Genomic DNA, 17,751 nt, shown 5'->3' on the forward strand with positions numbered 1-17,751 from the left:
TATTCTTATATAGGATAACAGATAACTAGTTCAATATTTGTTGATAAAGCAAAATACACACACACTATCAATACACATACAGGATTTATGTACCATTTCCCCTTGGTTTCACACTCAATTGTTGCATTTTTGATTGGAAAAGAAAACTTTTGAGTTTAATAAAATATGAATGTATGTCCAGTATGTCCCAGGTGGTTCAGTGGGTAAAGAATCTGCCTGCAATGCAGGAGATGCAGGTTCGATCCCTGGGTCGAGAAGATCCCCTGGAGAAGGAAATGGCAACGCCCTCTAGTATTCTTGCCTGGAGAATCTCATGGACAGAGGAGCCTGGCAGGCCACAGTACATGAGGTTGCAAAGAGTCAGACACAACTGAAGTGACTGAGCATGCACACATGCACATGTCATTCATAGCTAAGAAAATTTTTGGTGCTTTTGGTGGTTAAAAAACAAATAATGTGTAAGCATTTTGATTGTGGTTTGAAGTTTAGAAACAGAAATGATTGCTCTTAAGGCCTACAATGGCTGCCAGCCTGATGCAGAAAGGGAGGTGGTAAGCACTGCTGCGTTCTGCAGGTCAACAAATTTCATGCAAGTCTCTCTGTTACTGTAATCAGGGCTGCTGTCAGTTGTCATGGCCAACTGCCCACTGTTGGAGTCAATGGTTGTATTTTATCTTCCTGAGGAAAACTCATTCAGCAAGCTATAGAACATAACTGCTGGCCTGTGACTTATTTTTAAAATAAACGTGTAGTCTAAGGAGGGCATCACCATTCTGTGCCTATTATTTACTTTTGAGTCAGAGAGACATAATCTTTCAGTTGCAGTGTATTTGGAAAGAGAATATTGGGAAAGCATAATAGCAGCAGTATCTAGCTTGTATAATATTTACGGCTTTTCTTCTCTGAGATGAAAACAAGTTCTGTATTTTTTTGAGTTTTGAATTTCAAACATCAAAAGGTAGAGAATCATTGGTACTGAATTTTAAGGAGAAATTGTGCCTAAATGGGAGAAAATGTAGAAAGGACCTTCAAGGATTCTACTTCCTGATCTTCAGCATTATCCGTTATCTGTAGAGTTATGTTTCCAAGTATACATAAACTGCTGACCAGTTAAGACTATTGGACATCTCTGAAAATATGAAAGCCATACATTATTGTACATGTGGTGATAACTTGAGTGTACTTTGAAGGATGTTAAACAGTGTTTTATTCCAACTCTTAACCAGGTTATACTTGAACATATAAACTAATGATTCGCCAAGTTAAAAGTGAATATATAAAAGAAACACAACATGTTAATTGATTGCTCATGGAAGAAAAAGCCATCTGATTCAGATTCCCTTCTTAAATGGCAACCTTAAGAGCAGAGGTTTAGTCTTTCTGGCTTCGTGGCCAAACTTTAAGAGGTGATAAGCCATCCTCAGAATCTCTGTAAATCTGTATGACAGTTTCATGATACTGTACTGCCATGGTTGAAGCTGGTCCATTACTCAAATGAAGAATCCTAAATGAAGTTGATATTCTTTCTTTTATCCATGTTTTCTTCATTGATTCTGGCTTATAATTCAGGACAGAAGATTTAAGGTGGTAAATGTCAAAATACTGCATCATGTTGGCATGCAAGAAAGGACAGAAGGGAAACAAATAACCTGTGACCTTTAGCCAGTAAGTGTTGTCAGCGAGGAATAACCAGACTCAAGAAACAATAATCCTCAGTGAGTTAAGTCAGACTTTCTATGACTTCATCAAAATTACCGTCATTAATTTAGGTTCTTTAGGTATTTGAGTGCAAGATATGTGCCATATGTAAGTGATTCACCATCTTGTGCAGCGTGTACTTGTTAAACTTTCCAAGAGCAGCAACAGATTTACCTAACTCAGCTGTACTCTCTTACAGACTTATAGTCAAAGGTCTGTATTGTGAGAAATTCATTAGTAGAGGCAGTGGAATATGTCAGCAAATAAGTCCGCAAAAATATTTCTAGAACATGACTTTAGATTTACCAATACTGCTTTCATGCTCTGATATCTCACTTTCTCTGTTTAACTATCTGTTTTTCTATGTTTAACTATCATCTTCTCTATATAGTCTTATGACTTTTACTGGGTCCTTCCTGTTGGCTAGTAGAAATGAGTTTTGTTTTGCTTCTTTGTGGTTGCTGAATTTACTTCCTTACCTACCATTCATATTTCAATAACTTGCCTGCCCCTACAATTTCAGTGAAATTTTCTTGATAAAGTCAATGAAAATCTTCATTTGGATAAATCCGGTGGAAATGTTTCAGTCCCCATCTTAGATTTTCTCTTGGGAGTATTAAACAATAAAACTTGCAGGATCATGGAAAATAGCCATTGGAACTATGAATGAAGGATGTGGGGACCATCAAATGTGTATAGTGAAGGAAAGTAAGAGAGATGACACAAAGATTTTAGCTTTGGTTACTCAGGGTATTGTAATGCCTTAAATAAAATTAGAATATACATGGAGAAGAGCAGGAATTGTTTAAAAGAATAATTAACTTGTTTTTAGGTATGTTGAATGAATTGGAAACATAGACTTTTCTATCAAATACAAATATCTACTTGGGAATGGGGTGTAAGGAATAAATGAAAGAGAGAACTGAGGCCAAGGGATACAATGAAAAGAAGGGTAAATGATGGGACAATGGGAGGATAATGAGGTGGAGATCAGAGGAGTAAGCAGTGAAAAAAATTGTAGTGGTGACATCAATAGGAAAATGAAGAAACAGAAGTGCTCTAAGTCAAAGAAACAGAACTTTGAATAATGAGAAAATGTGCAGATAAATACCAAGTAATTTGAAGGCTCTCTGGGGACTTTTGGGTACAGTGATTAGACCTTAACTGTAGACTTTGTAAGAGCAGTTTCTTTAGAAATTAGAGAGTAAGCCATTAAGTAAGTAAGAAAAGATATGGATGGTCCTTTTAATAATATTTAAAAGTGAAGTACATGGGAAATGGGTGGAGCCATGGGCTTAGGGGAAGTCAGAATGAAGAGAAGTTTGGTTTGTTAATGCTTTTTATTTGAGTAGTAAAATCATACAGTAAAAATTAATCAAATAATAATTCCCTACTTTTAATCTTTTAAGTATCACTCACTTAAAAGTTAAGCTGATTTTAGTATTTTTGCTCTTCTAATGAAAATCTAAATATTCAGATAATATACTTCTGTATCTGTTGTTTAATTGTGACCATAACATAAAAGAGATGTGTTTTTTAATTCATAATTCATTTATTCTACAACATTTTCTTCATTTCAGCCAAATTATTAATGATGTTCTTTTAAAAAATATTTATTTTATATTGGAGTATAGTTGACTACAGAGAAGGCAATGGCAACTCACTCCAGTACTCTTGCCTGCAAAATCCCATGGACTGAGGAGCCTGGTAGGTTCCGCAGTCCATGGGGTCGCGAAGAGTCGGACACGACTGAGCGACTTCACTTTCACTTTTCACTTTCATGCACTGGAGAAGGAAATGGCAACCCACTCCAGTGTTCTTGCCTGAAGAATCCCAGGGACGGGGGAGCCTGGTAGGCTGCTGTCTATGGGGTTGCACAGAGTCGGACACGACTGAAGCAACTTAGCAGTAGCAGCAGCAGATAACTGATTGGCTGAACTCTATCCTATTCTTTGCTCTGATTGGCTGAGTCCGAGTCTTTACTTTGCATTGATCAGCTGAGTCCTAGCCTGTACATTTCTCTGGCTGAACTCTAGCGTACATTTTGCCCTGATTGGCTGACTGCTATCTTGTATTTTTCTCTGACTGGCTAACTCCCATCAGGTACTTTGCTCTGATTTGCTGTCTCCTAGCCAGTTCCTTATACTGATTGGCTGAACTCTAGCCTATACATTTCTCTGATTGGCTGACTCCTAACTTGTCCTTAGCTCTGATTGGCTGAGTTCAAACCTGTACTTTGGTACTTTGCCATGACTGGCTGAGTCCTAACCTGAACATTTCTCTAGCTGGCTGAACTCTAGCCAGTCTTTTGCCCTGACTGGCTGACTCCTAACCTGTTCTTTACTCTTAATGGCTGAGTCTGAGCCTGTACTTTGCCCTGATTGGCTGACTGCTATCTTGTATTTTTCTCTTGACTGGCTAACTCCCATCAGGTACTTTGCTCTGATTGGCTGTCTCCTAGCCAGTTCCTTATACTGATTGGCTGAACTCTAGCCTATACATTTCTCTGATTGGCTGACTCCTAACTTGTCCTTAGCTCTGATTGGCTGAGTTCAAACCTGTACTTTGCCATGATTGGCTGAGTCCTAACATGAACATTTCTCTAACTGGCTGAACTTTAGCCTGTCTTTGCCTGACTGGCTGACTCCTAACCTGTTCTTTACTCTTATTGCCTGAGACTGAGCCTGTAGTTTGCCCTGATTGGCTGAGTCCTAGCCTTTACATTTCTCTGATTGGCTAAACTCTAGCAGGTACTTTGCTCTGATTGGCTGACTCCTAGCCACTACATTGTTCTGATTGGCTGAAGTCGAAACAACACTTATCTTTGATTGGCTGACTCCTAACCTGTCCTTGGCTCTGATTGGACTAGCTGGAGCCTGTACTTTGCCATGATTGGCTGAGTCCTAACCTGAACATTTCTCTAACTGGCTGAACTCTAGCCAGTCTTTTGCCCTGACTGGCTGACTCCTAACCTGTTCTTTACTCTTATTGGCTGAGTCTCAGCCTGTACTTTGCCCTGATTGTCTGAGTCCTAGCCTGTACATTTTTCTGATTGGCTAAACTGTAGCCTGTACTTTGCTTTGACTGGCTAACTCCTAGCCACTACATTGTTTTGATTGGCTGAAGTCTAACCAACACGTTGCTTTGATTGGCTGACTCCTAACCTGTCCTTGGCTCTGATTGGCATAGCCAGAGTCTGTACTTTGCCATGATTGGCTGAGTCCTAACCTGAATATTCCTCTGATTGGCTGAACTCTAGCCTGTCTTTTACCCTGATTGGCTGGCTCCTAGCCAGTACCTTGTTCTGATTGGCTGACTGTAGGCTCTAGTTTGCCCTTATTACCTGACTCCTAACTTGTATATTGCTCTGATTGGCTGATCCTTAGCCTGTGCATTGCTCTGATTTTCTGACTCCTATCCTGTACTTTGCTCTGAGTGGCTAAGTCCTATCTGGTAGTTTTCTCTGATTGGCTGAGTCCTGGCCTTGCCTTGCACTGATTGGCTGACTTGAAATTGCTCTCTGCTCTGATTGTCTGACTTGAGCCTCTACATTGGTCTGAGTTACCGACTCCTAGTCCAAACCTTGCTCTGATTGGCTGGCTCGAGCCTCTACTTTGCCCTGATTGGCTGACTCGTAGCCCCTACTTTGCTCGATTGGCTAACTCCTTGCCTGTACATTGCTCTGGTTGGCTGGCTCCTAGCCTGCACTTTGCAGTGATTGGCTGACTCAAAGCTTGCATGCTGTCCTGATTGGTTAAGCCAGGCTTTATATTGGTCTGGTTTGCTGGTTTATAACCAGTACTTTACTTTGACTGGCTGACTCCTACCCGGTTGTTTGTTCTGATTGGCTGACTCCTGGCCTTTTTCTTCCCTGATTGGCTGACTCCTTGCCTTTATTTTGTCCTGATTGGCTGATTTTAGCCTGTGCATTTCTATGATTGGCTGATTTCTAGCATGTACTTTGCTCTGATTGGCTAACTCCTTTTTGTTAATTTTCTCTGATTGGCTGACTCCTGAATTGTATTTGCTCTGATTGGCGAACTCCTAGCATGTACGTTGCTCTGATTGGCATATTCCAAGTTTGTACTTTGCACTGATTGGCTGACTTGAAACTGGTATTCTGCTCCCATTGTCTGACTCCATTCTTTGCTTTGGTCTATTTGCTGACTCCTAGACTGTACCTCAGAGAAGGCAATGACACTCCACTCCAGTACTGTTGCCTGGAAAATCCCATGGACGGAGGAGCCTGGTAGGCTGCAGTCCATGGGGTCGCTAAGAGTCAGACACGACTGACCAACTTCACTTTTCACTTTCATGCACTGGAGAAGGAAGTGGCAACCCACTCCAGTGTTCTTGCCTGGAGAATCCCAGGGACAGGGCAGCCTGGTGGGCTGCTGTCTATGGGGTCACACAGAGTCGGACACGACTGAAGCGACTTAGCGGCAGCAGCAGACTGTACCTACTGTGATTGGCTTCCTTGAGCCTGCACTTTACGTTGGTTGGCTGACTCCTATCCCCCCCCTACTTGCTCTGATTGGCTGACTCCTGGCCTGTAATTGATCTGACTGGCTCATTTATAGCCTATAGTTTGCTCTGATTGGCTGACTCCTAGTCTGTACTTTGCTCTGACTGGCTGACTCCTAGCACCTCATTGCACTGTTTGCCTGCTTCTTAGCCTGTTCTTTGCTCTGATTGGTTGACTCCTAGCCTGTGCTTTAGTTACCGAAATATATGTGGCTTCCTGCTGCTTGCTGCTCAAAAGCCAAAAAACAAGCAAGGTTAGTGGCTAGGAAAGATTGCTTAATTTCAGACGCTGGCAGCCGTGGTGGCAAGATGAATGTCTGGCCTAAGGCCAACTCCCCACCACTGGCAACTATTGTGGTAAGAGCTTTCATAGACAGCAGTGGGCTACGAGCAGAAACAGCATATTCAGCTCTGACATTCATCTTCCCGATTGCTCATTGGTGATCTGAGCAGTCATATTGGTTGTTTTAGGTACTTAATCTTCAGTTCTAAGGTCCATTTGTTCCCATTTATTTGAGGTAAGTTCTTGGAATTGTGGCAGCATATGTCGTTCGGTACAGCCTGGTCATCATGAAGCTAACTTTTTCACCCTAGTTTTTGATATCTGTACTCGTCACAGGATGTACCTCAGAATATTATCTGTAGGACTAAAGGTCCTTGACTATGCTTAATGAGTACATTATTATTTGGTTTCCTTTACTGTTTTCCTTTGTTTTCACATTTTCTGATGTTTCTGATTAAACTTATTCTTTGACTAAAGTTTTCTACACACAAAAGGCTGACAGAGGACATGGTGGGTGCAGGAAGGCAAGGATCATAGGGTTCTACTCTGTTTCAAACCTCCCTTTTCTTGATTACTCTGCAGTCATGAATAGGGACAGGTTCAGAAGGAAAAAAGGAATATTACTTTGTCATAGTACCTGGACAAGCATTTGAAAATTATTAGACATTACAATGAGAATAACAATCAAAATGCATCTTTGTATTTTTTTCTGAATGTATTTTTCCTTAATGGTTAAAGCAGATGTACAGTGTATGTTTAATAGACCACAAACAGGCTGTGCTTGTTAGCCTAAAATTCAAGATAAATCATGTGTAGGCCAGAATTATTTCCCCATACCTCAGTATGTGAAAATTTCTTCCATCATTTGCCTCTTTTAATTGTAACTCCTTTCAAAGAAAGCATTGATCATCAATTATTTCTCTGACGCTGGCAGAGTGGCTCTTTTCCCTGCTCTGGGTCCATCCATTTCTCTGGGTGCTTGGCCTTGTTTTTGTTTATATATTTGCCTAGTTGTTCATATTGGGGGAAAACTAATCAGATATCATGAACAGGCTCAGAGGTATGTTCACAGGGAAATGCTTTTTAGGCCATACATTTTATCATTTATATCCAGTTGTCATACAGATATTGTACATGTGCTTTAAGTCATAAACTTAAAGCCAGCAGTGCTACGTATCACAAGTAGTTATACTCTGTGACCACGTTATTGGACAATATTTCCATCCTGAACATTGGGGTCAAAATATGATTAGAAACAAGACAATTACTTTCCTTTAGAAGTCTGTTACCAAATTCAGATCAATATTCCACTAGAACTTTGCTCTCTTCATAGATAGAAGGAAAAAAAAATTAGATCGAGAATCAGTTTACTATCAATAAAATTCATTTCCCTAATTAAATTTAGTGTAATCTTAATCCTGCCAAGATACAAAATTCGTTTTCAAAGTTCCTTTTTTCAGAAAACTTTTTTTTATCATCTCCTAAATCCCCACAAATTTGTCCTGCATTTCCCTATACAGAAACCAAGATCTGTAGGACAGAAGTGTTATCATCATTCTTTCTCAACAAAAATATTTCCATTCTTTATACCGTCTGCTTGCTGACAACACATATCCTACTTGCTTTACACACTGCAATGGTTTCCTTATCACTTTTTACATCACAAGTTTTAACCCTGGAAAGCATAACAAATCCAAGACACAAGTGACTGAAATGTTATAGAAACATTTTCAGATTGGCAAATAAAAGAATATATTCCATGAACTTCAAAAACATTCAATTTATCACACCACAATTTTTCTTCAGTGATACAACATGCATGTTTAGAAACCCAAACATTTTTATTTTCTTTCTTGTTCTTACAAGAAGACAAAAGTAGATATATTTAGATTTGTTTTATGTGTAAGTGCTTATATTTTTTAAGGCCAATTCAATAGAACTCCTTTAAAAGTTAACCTCAACAATATTATCCAAAGTCAAAAGCCCATATTGAGACATGCAGACCTCCAGACAAATGGATATCTCATGGTTTCATCGTTTTACATTTCATGAATTAGACTTTGCAGTTAAATGTATCCATTTATGAATAACAGAATAGCCAATTTTACACACGCAATTTTAAGCCTTCTCTTTTCTTCCCTTTGGCTTGATGTTTTACTTATTAATACAAAGATGAAGGCTCAGGCAAAGTGGACATGTTTGTAATTCAAGGACATGATGAAAATCAACTTCCAACTTTCTTCTAGGCATATTTTTGTTTTAGCGTGGTCTGAAAAAATTGTTTCTTCAAGCTAGCCTTCTCTAACTGCACATGCAAAGAGAAACGGTTTTTAGAATTGTGAGAGTTTCATCTTAACCAATTTTATTAGGAATCTAAAGAATACTTTGCTATATATTGTCCCCCAAAAAATGTTTCTTTTTTGTTAGTCATGATTCCATGGCTAAAATTTTTCTTAATGAATTGAACCTGAATTTCCCATTTTGCATAAGGCAACACAATGCCACTGACACAAATGGAATACACACACACGCACCAAACAACAGGTCAGTCACAAACCCTCTCCGAGGGAGACTGGTACAGATTCCCAGACAAACCCCTCCCCAACATGAAGCATTCCCAGTGGTAGCTGACATCAGAACCAATTGGCAAAATGCCCAAATGACACTCATCAACGTGAGTGCCATGGTGCTCACCAACGGTCCTCAATGGTAGGTAGATGTCAGAACCAATTGTCAATGCACCAATAGCACTGTTCACAAACAATCAACATCAGACACACATTAGAACCAACTTGCAAAATGCTGAAATAGCACCTCAAGCCCCAAACAGTTCTCAACATCAGAACCAACTGGCAAGAATGCCTAAATAGCACTAGCACTCACAAATGAGATCGCCCATGTGCACACTGGTGGACTAACCAAGATTTGGAGCTCGTCAGCTCATCTCAAGTCTAAGTTTCCATTCCACCAAGGAAAAGCATAAGTTGGCAGCCAGTGCCAAGCAAGGGAGAAACAGGGAGGATTCCCAAAACAGATGGTTTTGGCAGCTGCTAGGAACGTCCCCAAAATCCCCTACTCTGAGCTAGCTAGCCACAAGCAGCAAGCTCCTCATACGTTGTCATGGCCACAGGTCTCCCCTGGAAAACCCAGGAGAACCAGGTGCCATGAAAGCTCAAGAGCCAGCAGTAGGCAGCCCCAAGATGGGCACCAAAATCTGTTACCAAAAGGTGTGTGGGGTCTGGCTGCTCTCCTCTCAAAAGCCAGTAAACTGGCCAGGTTGTTGTAAAGAAAAGTTTACTTTATTTCAGAGGCCTGCAACTGAGTGGTAGGAGGGCGGATGTCTGTCCAAAGATGGACCACCCCCACCACTGGCAACCATTGAAGCAAGAACTTTTTTAGATAGAAAGAGGGTACTATATGCAGAAAAGGCACAGTCAACGTTGAATCATCTTGGTTGTCTCGAGTGCAGTTAATCTTCAGTTCCAGGGTCCATTTGTCCCCATTTCTTTGAAGCCATTTCTCAGAATTGTGGCAGCTTTTGTCATAAGAACAGTCTGGTCATCATGAAGTTAACTTCTTCACCCTAGTGTTTTAGTATCTATATGACAGCTTACAGGATGTGGCTCAGAATATTATCTATAGCCCTCGAGAAAGATTTAAAGATCCTTGACTATGCTTAATCAATACATTATTGTTATTCGGTCTCCTTTGACTGCTTTCCTTGGTTTTCACGTTTTCATTTTGCTGATTAAGCTTATTGTCTAAAGTTTTCCACAGACCAAGGGCAGGCAGAGGACATGGTGTGTGGAGGTAAGGACCTCAAGGTTCCTCTCTATATCACTTTGCTCTGATTGACTGACTCTGATTGCCTGTACTATGCCCTGATGGTCTGACTCCCAGCCTATAAATTTCTCTAGTTGGCAGACCTCTAGCCTGTACATTGCTCTTATTGGCTGTCTCATAGCCTGTACCTAACGCGGATTGGCTAATTCTAGTCTGTACTTTGCCCTGATTGGCTAACTGCTAGCCTGCACATAGCTCTTTTTGACTGATGCCTAGCCTGTACTTTGCTCTCATGGTTAACTGCTAGCCTGTACTTTGCTCTGATTGGCTGACTTCAGACCTGTACTTTGCTCTCATTGGCTGACTGCTAGCCTGTGCATTGCTCTCACTGGCTGACTGTTTGCTTGAAATTTCCCGAATGAAAGTGAAACTGTTAGTCACTCAGTCCTGTCCGACTCTTTGCCACCCCAGGGACTGTAGCCTGCCAGGCTCCTCCATCCATGGGATTATCCAGGCAAGAATACTGGAGTGGGTTGCCATTTCCATCTCCAGGGGACCTTCCTGACCCAGGAATCAAACCTGGGTTTCCCTCATTGCAGGCAGACCCTTTACCATCTGAGCCACCAGGAGGGATTAATTATAGAATCCCTGTCACAGAGTTACTGTGGGAATTAAATGAGATCATATAGTTAAAACATTTAACGGTTGCTAGCACTAGAAGGTGGAGAGGCAATGGCACCCCACTCCAGTACTCTTGCCTAGAAAATCCCATGGACGGAAGGGCCTGGTGGGCTGCAGTCGTGGGGTTGCTAAGAGTCGGACACGACTGAACGACTTCACTTTATTTTTTCACTTTCATGCATTGTAGACGGAAATGGCAACCCACTCCAGTGTTCTTGCCTGGAGAATCCCAGGGACGGGGGAGCCTGGTGGGCTGCCGTCTATGGGGTCGCACAGAGTCGGACACGACTGAAGCGACTTAGCAGCAGCAGCAGCAGCAGCCTCACTAGAAGGCAATGGCACCCCACTCCAGTACTTTTGCCTGGAAAATCCCATGGACGGAGGAGCCTGGTGGGCTGTAGTCCATGAGGTCGCTAAGAGTCGGACAAGACTGAACGACTTCACTTTCACTTTTCACTTTCATTCATTGGAGAAGGAAATGGCAACCCACTGCAGTGTTCTTGCCTGGAGAATCCCAGAGACGGGGGAGCCTGGTGGGCTACCGTCTATGGGGTCGCACAGAGTCGGACACGACTGAAGCGACTTAGCAGCAGCAGCAGCAGATGACTGATTGGCTGAACTCTATCCTATTCTTTGCTCTGATTGGCTGAGTCTGAGTCTTTACTTTGCGTTAATCAGCTGAGTCCTAGCCTGTACATTTCTCTGATTGGCTGAACTCTAACATACATTGTGCCCTGATTGGCTGACTCCTATCTTGTACTTTTCTCTGACTGGCTAACTCCCATCAGGTAGTTTGCTCTGATTGTCTGACTACTGGCCTGTACATTGCTCTGATTGGCTGACTTCTAGCCAATACCTTGTTCTGATTGGCTAAACTGTAGGCTATTCTTTGCTATAATTGGCTGACTCCTAACGTGTTCTTTTCTCTTATTGGCTGAGTCCAAGCCTGTACTTTGCCCTAATTTGCTGAGCCATAGCCTGAACATTTATTTTCTGATTGGCTAACCCCCTAGCCTGTTCCTTGCTCTGATTGGCTGAGTTCAACCCTTTACTTTGCCCTTAGTGGCTGAGTCCTATCCTGTGTTTTTCTCTGATTGGCTAACTACCATGAGGTAGTTTGCTATGATTGGCTGGCTCCTAGCCAGGTCCTTATAGTGATTGGCTAAACGCTAGCCTATACATTTCTCTGATTGGCTGACTCCTAACGTCCTTAGCTCTGATTGGCTGAGTTCAAACCTGTACTTTGCCATGACTGGCTGAGTCCTAACCTGAACATTTGTCTAACTGGCTGAACTCTAGCCAGTCTTTTGCCCTGACTGGCTGACTCCTAACGTGTTCTTTACTCTTATTGGATGAATCCGAGCCTGAACTTTGCACGGATTGGCTGAGTCCTAGCCTGTAATTTATCTGATTGGCTAAAGTCTAGACTGTACTTTGCTCTGATTGGCTGACTCCTAGCCACTACATTGTTCTGATTGGCTGAAGTCGAACCAACACTTTGCTTTGATTGGCTGACTTCTAACCTGTCCTTGGCTCTGATTGGCCTAGCCGGAGACTGTACTTTGCCATGACTGGCTGAGTCCTAACCTGAACATTTCTCTAGCTGGCTGAACTCTAGCCAGTCTTTTGCCCTGACTGGCTGACTCTTAACCTGTTCTTTACTCTTGTTGGCTGAGTCTGAGCTTGTACTTTGCTCTGATTGGCTGAGTTCTAGCCTGACCATTTCTCTGACTGGCTAAACTCCAGCCTGTACTTTGCTCTGATTGGCTGTCTCCTAGCCAGTTCCTAATACTGATTGGCTGAACTCTAGCCTATTCATTTCTCTGATTGGCTGACTCCTAACTTGTCCTTAGCTCTGATTGGCTGAGTTCAAACCTGTACTTTGCCATGATTGGCTGAGTCCTAACCTGACCATTTCTCTAACTGGCTGAACTCTAGCCAGTCTTTGCCTGACGGGCTGACTCCTAACCTGTTCTTTACTCTTATTGGCTGAGTCCGAGCCTGTACTTTGGCCTGATTGGCTGAGTCCTAGCCTGTACATTTCTCTGACTGGCTAAACTCTAGCCTGTACTTTGCTTTGATTGGCTGACTCCCAAACTGTCCTTGGCTCTGATTGGCCTAGCTGGAGCCTGTACTTTGCCCTGATTGGCTGAGGCCTAGCCTGTACATTTCTCTGACTGGCTAAACTCTAGCCTGTACTTTGCTCTGATTGGCTGACTCCTAGCCACTACTTTGTTCTGATTGGCTGAAGTCGAACCAAAACTTTGCTTTGATTGGCTGACTCCTAACCTGTCCTTGGCTCTGATTGGCTTAGCCGTAGCCTGTACTTTGCCATGACTGGCTGAGTCCTAACCTGAACATTTCTCTAACTGGCTGAAATCTAGCCAGTCTTTTGCCCTGACTGGCTGACTCATAATCTGTTCTTTACTCTTATTGGCTGAGTCCGAGCCTGTACTTTGGCCTGATTGGCTGAGGCCTAGCCTGTACATTTCTCTGACTGGCTAAACTCTAGCCTGTACTTTGCTCTGATTGGCTGACTCCTAGCCACTACTTTGTTCTGATTGGCTGAAGTCGAACCAACACTTTGCTTTGATTGGCTGACTCCTAACCTGTCCTTGGCTCTGATTGGCCTAGCTGGAGCCTGTACTTTGCCCTGATTGGCTGAGTGCTGGCTTGTATATTTCTCTGACTGGCCAAACTCTAGCCTGTACTTTGCTCTGATTGGCTGACTCGTAGCCACTACATTGTTCTGATTGGCTGAAGTCGAAACAACACTTTGCTTTGATTGGCTGACTCCTAACCTATCCTTGGCTCTGATTGGCCTAGCTGGAGCCTGTACTTTGCCATGACTGGCTGAGTCCTAACCTGAACATTTCTCTAACTGGCTGAACTCTAGCCAGTCTTTTGCCCTGACTGGCTGACTCCTAACCTGTTCTTTACTCTTATTGGCTGAGTCTCAGCCTGTACTTTGCCCTGATTGTCTGAGTCCTAGCCTGTACATCTCTCTGATTGGCTAAACTGTAGCCTGTACTTTGCTTTGATTGGCTAAGTCCTACCCACTACATTGTTCTGATTGGCTGAAGTCGAACCAACACTTTTCTTTGATTGGCTGACTCCTAACCTGTCCTTGGCTCTGATTGGTGTAGCCGGAGTCTGTACTTTGCCATGATTGGCTGAGTCCTAACCTGACTAGTCCTCTGATTGGCTGACCTCTAGCCTGTCATTTTCCCTGATTGGCTGGCTACTGGCGTGTACATTGCTCTGATTGGCTGGCTCCTTGCATTTTTCTTCCATGATTGTCTGACTCCTTGCCTTTATTTTGTCCTGATTGGCTGATTTTAGCCTGTGCATTTCTCTGACTGGCTGATTTCTAGCATGTACTTTGCTCTGATTGGCTAACTCCTACCTTTTAATTTTCCCTGATTGGCTGACTCCTGAATTGTATTTGCTCTGAAGTCTGTACTTTGCACTGATTGGCTGACTTGAAACTGGTATTCTGTTCCGACTGTCTGACTTGATCCTTTGCTTTGGTCTGTTTGCTGATTCCTAGACTGTACTTCGGAGAAGGCAATGACACCCCACTCCAGTATCTTGCCTGGAAAATCTCATGGATGGAGGAGCCTGGTAGGCTGCAGTCAATGGGGTCACTAAGATTCAGATAAGACTGAGTGTCGTCATTTTCACTTTTCACTTTCATGCATTGGAGAAGGAAATGGCAACCCACTCCAGTGTTCTTGCCTGGAGAATCCCAGGGACGGGCGAGCCTAGTGGGCTGCTGTCTGTGGGGTCGCACAGAGTCGGACACGACTGAAGTGATTTAGCAGCAGCATAGTTGATTAACAATTAATTAGTTTCAAGTGCACAGCACAGTGATTCAGTTATATATGTATCTTTTCTTTTTCAAATTCTTTTCTCATTTAGATTATTAGAGAATATTGAGCAAAGTTCTTTGTGCTATATAGTCGGTCCTTATTGGTTACCTATTTTAAATATTAGAGTGTATATATGTCAATCTCAACCTCTCAATCTACCCCTCCCCCCAATACATCCCCCCTGGTAGCCGTTAAGTTGTACTCTGTCTGTTTTATAAATAAATTCATTTTTATCATTTTTATAGATTCTGCATATAACAATATCATATGAAATTTGTCTTTTTCGTGCTTACTTCACTTATGGTAATCTCCAGGTGCATTCATGTTGCTGCAAATGGCATTAGTTCATTCTTTTTTTTAATTTATTTTTTTATTGAAGGATAATTGCTTTACAGAATTTTGTTGTTTTCTGTCAAACTATTTCATTCTTTTTTATGGCTGAGTAATATTCTACTGTATATGTATACCATATCTTCTTTATCCATTCATCTGTTGATGGACATTTAGGTTGCTTCCATGTCTTGCCTATTGTAAACAGTACTGCAGTGAATATTGTGGTGCATATATCTTTCTGAACCATATTTTTCTGCAGATATATGCACAGGAATGGGATTGCTGGAACACATGGTAGCTCCATTTTTAGTTTCTTAAGGTATCTCCATACTGTTCTGCATAGTGGCTTTACCAATTTATATTCTCACCAGCAGTGTAGGGGGGTTCTGTTTTCTTGACACCCTCAGCATGCATCTTTTATAGACTTTTCGATGGTGGCCTTGCTGACTAGTGTGAGGTGATATCTCATTGTAGTTTTGATTTGCATTTTTTTAATTTTTATTTATTTTTTTTAAATTTTATTTTATTTAACTTTACAATATTGTATTGGTTTTGCCATATATCAAAATGAATCTGCCACAGGTATACATGTGTTCCCCATCCTGAACCCTCCTCCCTCCCCATACCATCCCTCTGGGTCGTCCCAGTGCACCAGCCCCAAGCATCCAGTATCATGCATTGAACCTGGACTGGCGACTCATTTCATATATGATATTATACATATTTCAATGCCATTCTCCCAAATCATCCCACCCTCTCCCTCTCCCACAGAGTCCAAAAGAGTGTTCTATACATCAGTGTCTCTTTTGCTGTCTTGTATACAGGGTTATTGTTAACATCATTCTAAATTCCATATATATGCGTTAGTATACTGTATTGGTGTTTTTCTTTCTGGCTTACTTCACTCTGTATAATAGGCTCCAGTTTCATCCACCTCATTAGAACTGATTCAAATGTATTCTTTTTAATGGCTGAGTAATACTTCATTGTGTATATGTACCACTGCTTTCTTATCCATTCATCTGCTGATGGACATCTAGGTTGCTTCCATGTCCTGGCTATTATAAACAGTGCTGCGATGAACATTGGGGTACACATGTCTCTTTCAATTCTGGTTTCCTCGGTGTGTATGCCCAGCAGTGGGATTGCTGGATCATAAGGCAGTTCTATTTCCAGTTTTTTAAGGAATCTCCACACTGTTCTCCATAGTGGCTGTACTAGTTTGCATTCCCACCAACAATGTAAGAGGGTTCCCTTTTCTCCACACCCTCTCCAGCATTTATTGCTTGTAGACTTTTGGATCTCAGCCATTCTGACTGGCGTGAAATGGTACCTCATAGTGGTTTCGATTTGCATTTCTCTGATAATGAGTGATGTTGAGCATCTTTTCATGTGTTTGTTAGCTATCTGTATGTCTTCTTTGGAGAAATGTCTATTCAGTTCTTTGGCCCATTTTTTGATTGGGTCATTAATTTTTCTGGAATTGAGCTGTAGGAGTTGCTTGTATATTTTTGAGATTAGTTGTTTATCTGTTGCTTCATTTGCTATTATTTTCTCCTATTCTGAAGGCTGTCTTTTCACCTTGCTTATAGTTTCCTTTGTTGTGCAGAAGCTTTTAAGTTTAATTAGGTCCCATTTGTTTATTTTTGCTTTTATTTCCAATATTCTGGGAGGTGGGTCATAGAGGATCCTGCTGTGATGTATGTCGGAGAGTGTTTTGCCTGTGCTCTCCTCTAGAAGTTTTATAGTCTCTGGTCTTCTTTTCATGTTCCTCTTGGCCTTCTGTATGTCTTATTTGGAGAAATGTCTATTTTGTTCTTCCATACATTTTTTGATTGGGTTGTTTGTTTTTTTGATATTGAACTGCATAAGCTGTTTATAAGTTGTGAAGATTAATCCCTTACTAGTCACTTCATTTGCAAATATTTTCTCCCATTCTGTTGTTTATCTTTTCTTTTGGTTTATGGTTTCCTTTGTTACGCAGAAACTTTTTAAGCTTAATTAAATCCCATTTGTTTATTTTGTTTTTATTTTGGTTAGTCTAGGAGATGGATCAAAAAAAGATATTGCTGCAATTTATGTCAAGGAGTGTTCTGCCTACATATTCCTCGAGTTTTATAGTATCCCGTCTTACATTTAGGTCTTTAATCTATTTTTAGTTTATTTTTGTATATGGTATTAAGGAATGTTCTGACTTCATTTTTTTTTTTTTATGTGTAGCTGTCCAGTTTTCCAAACACCACTTATTCAAGATACTGTCTTTTCTCTATTGTATATTCTTGCCTCCTTTGTCATAGATTAGGTGAGAACAGGTGCATGGGTTTATCTCTGGGCTTTCTTTCCTGTACCATTGATCTGTATTTCTGTTTTTGTGCCAGTGTCATACAGTCTTGATGACTGTAGCTTTGTAGTATAGTCTGAAGTCAGGAAGGTTGATTCCTCCAGCTCTGTTTTCCTTTCTCAAGATTGCTTTGTCTATTCGGAGTCTTTGGTGTTTCCATACAAATTGTGAAATTTTGTATTCTGGTTCTGTGAAAAATTCCATTGGTAATTTGATAGGTATTGCATTGAATATGT

The sequence above is a fragment of the Bos indicus x Bos taurus genome, chromosome X, assembly GCF_003369695.1.
Source record: "Bos indicus x Bos taurus breed Angus x Brahman F1 hybrid chromosome X, Bos_hybrid_MaternalHap_v2.0, whole genome shotgun sequence".
Classification (NCBI taxonomy): Eukaryota; Metazoa; Chordata; class Mammalia; order Artiodactyla; family Bovidae; genus Bos; species Bos indicus x Bos taurus.